Below are 3,562 nucleotides of genomic sequence, written 5' to 3'. Positions count from 1 at the left end.
CAACAAACCATCTAAATAGATGAGTCCATCATACATTTCACTGGTCACCTTCCAATCAAACAGCATCTCCCCAGCAAGCGTGCCAGATCTGGGGTCCAAATGTAGAAGCTCTGTGATAGGGCCACAGGCTATACATGTCATTTTTTTTATATAATATCCAGCACATAAACACCACTTTACATTAGTAAATTAACCACAATCTCTGAGAAACCTTCCCTGCACTTCCGGGTCTAGGGAGTCTGTGCAGCCCACGTGCCACTTTTTAGACACAATCTTGGAATTGGCTTGTGGCACCGTGTGACCTAAATGCCGGGGCTTCCCCCAACGACTTGTAAAACATCCAACTTAGAAAGGAGGAGAAAGCCTGCTTGAGAACTAATGAATTGCTCGCAGTGAAGTGGAAGGACAATTAACCACCTCAATACCGGGCACTTTCACCCACGTCCTGCCCAGGCCATTTACTTTGAATGACAATTGCGCGGTCATGCTACACTGTAACCATGTGATTTTTTTTTATCATTTTCTTCACACGAATAGAGCTTTATTTTGGTGGTATCTAATCATGTCTGGATTTTTTATCTTTTTTCTAAAAATAAAGACCAAAAATGTTGAAAAAAATAAAGGTTTTTCTCAGTTTCTGTCAGTAAATTTTGTAATTTTTCTCCTTCACTGATGGGCACTGATGAGAAGGCACAAATATGCCTCACTTATAGGCACTGATGGGTGGCACTGGGCACAGATAGGCGGCACTGATGGGCAGCAGTGATGGACATCACTAATAAGCACTGATTGCTGGCACTGGTGGGCACTGATTGCTGGCACTGATGGGCACTCATTGCTGGCACTGTGTGGGCTTTACTGTAATCAGGACACTGATTATCAGTGCCCTGATTACATACCTAGATGTCCTCTGCGAGGAAATGCCACTGATTGGCTCTCCTCTTCTCACACTCTGTCAGTGTGAAGCGAGGAGCGCCGATTACCGGCATCTCCGTGTTTACATGTGACCCGCTGTGATTGGACACAGCCGATCACATGGCTAAAGACCTGAGGCCACAGCTCTTTACAGAGATCGGGGTCCCCCCGTGTTCTAGCAACACGGCGCAGCTGCGATCACCCCATGGGCGCGTGAGAGCGGCCGTTCTTAGCGCCGTCATATAACGTCCACCCAGAACGAGAGCCACCCCGTCGTCATTTGATGGTGGGTAGGCGGCAAGTGGTTAATTCCATTAATGCAGAAACTGTGGTTCAAATTTGCACAGTATCTGATGTAGTTGAAGAGCCTCTCTGTGTCCACGAATATAATCTTTATATGGGAGGGGTGGACTTCAATGACCAGATAATGAAGCTCTACTTATTTTCCCGTAAAGCCAGATGCTGGTACATGAAAGTGTCTGTATATTGTCAGAACTATTGAGGTTAAAAAGAATTCATTTACCTGTGTGAGTGGATGTGCTGAGTAACGCCCTCCACTCTACACCTCCCCGGGCTGTGAGCTAATCTGCAACCGAGGAAAACGGATCAGAGAATGACGACGCCGGGTCGCTGTATGCAAACCACAGAGCAAAGATCTCCAGGGCTGGGAAGGGGAAGGACGGCTTACAGAGATGGCAGCACAGTAAAAAGCGCGGACCCCCAGTGATAGAGACAGCTCTACAATCCCCCAGCCGGAGCGGTCTGGGATATGGAGAAACTCCAATGAAAGCTGACTCTGGAACAGAGAGAAGGAGAGATGGCCCATCTAAAGTGGACTCCCAGGTACAAGAGCAAATTGCATAAAAGACCCAAGTGGTTAGTAGGAACGGGGGAGACAGGACAGTATTGAACCTCAGTGAGGAAGTATCCACAAAGGATAGGACTCCCCCAGGGTCGGAGGAAGAAAGTGTGGGGGCTGGTATGGGAAAGAATGTGGATGGACCAGGCTCCCCTGGAGAGGGATCAGTAGCACAGACCAAAACCCCTAGCTTTGTCCCAATACAATATGGAGATAAACTGTCTGTAGGGACAGGTGGGGGTCTAGAGGGTCTGGAGCTGGACATTAGAGAGCTTTTAAGGTCCCTTCCCACTAAATCAGATATCCAGGAACTGATATCAGCGGTGGAACAGTGGTGTCAACAAGCGGTGGAAAACCTCAGAGAGGATACACGTGCAATGGGTCACAGGGTAGAGTCACTAGAAAATAGTCATGAAGCAGTGGTACAAGCAGTAGCAGACATTCAAGACACTGTAAAACATGAGGAAGCCCTGAATTTCTACAGGGACCAGTTAGACGTTTATGAAAATAGAGATTATAGACAAAATATTCCAATAAAAGGATTACCTGAAACGTTTCGGTCACCTGAATTGCTCCCAACTGTTCAAAGACTATTCCGCCAGATAATGGGGGACTCCTCACCAGAGAACATTGAGGTGGATAGGGTTCACCGTGTCCCCCCTAATGTAACCCCAAATTCTGAGAAGCCAAGAGATACCATATGCAAATGACATAAATATACTGTTAAGGAATCAATTATGAAAATAACTCGAAGCAAATCTGAAATTATTTTGGAGGGAGTACATGTATCTCTGTACCCTGACTTATCACGTAGGACCTTAATGTGACGATGGAATGTTAAATCTCTATTAGAGGCCCTATGCGCAGTAGAGACTATCGATGGGGGTTTCCGTTTAGCCTCACGGCCTCTCGAAATGGCAAGACAGTAACCCTGCGCACTAAGGAGGATCTGCAAGTGTTTGTAGAGACTTTAGATTTACCCCCAATTGACTTTGTGGACTGGAGGAGGAATAATTTTATGAACCCCCCACAATGCCCTGCCCAATGGCAACAAATGCCCAATAGATCCCAATGTAGAAATCAATCAAAGGGACATAAGGAAATATGACAGACGTGATGGGGTTCACTTTGTGGGGAAATTGAGATAGAGGGGGGAGGGGAATAGGAAAGGGAATGGTTTGAGGATTCATTTCTTTAATTCTGTTTTTTTTTTTTTTTGTTTTGTGTTTATATTTAACTGTTTACTTGTATTTGGGATCTACGTTCACAGTTAAGTGTGCAAACAGGGATTGTGTGTGTGTGTGTGTGTATGTGTGTGTACATGGGCTCACGTATACACCCTTTGGATTGCATGTGATTTTATGATATACCTATTGCATATACAACAACAGTGATCTGGTGGATCTCATATAAGAATATACACACGGGATGTGTATATGAGAACACGCTCTTTACACACAGTTGGTGTTAGACGGCACGGAGTCATTTATTTATTTACACATACTTCTGTGATCGGGTATGTTTTGGCACACTTATGTATATACATGTATATTTCTCACAGTCAGTCTTGTAAACGGGGGCTGTATTTATAGGTGTGTGTACGTGGGCTCATGTATACATCCTTTGGAACATATGTGACTTCTTGATATACCTATTGCATATACAACAACAGAAGATCTGGTGGATTCCATATAAGAGTATACATATATATTTTTTAGTAATTTAATCTGACATAAAGAGAGAATTGTAAAGATGGAGGATAAAAACACCCTGTGGGGGGCGTGGCTT

The sequence above is a fragment of the Aquarana catesbeiana genome, unplaced genomic scaffold (assembly GCF_042186555.1).
Source record: "Aquarana catesbeiana isolate 2022-GZ unplaced genomic scaffold, ASM4218655v1 unanchor240, whole genome shotgun sequence".
NCBI classification, from domain to species: domain Eukaryota; kingdom Metazoa; phylum Chordata; class Amphibia; order Anura; family Ranidae; genus Aquarana; species Aquarana catesbeiana.
The sequence above is the reverse complement of the archived record's forward strand: the minus strand, read 5'-3'. Positions refer to the sequence as shown.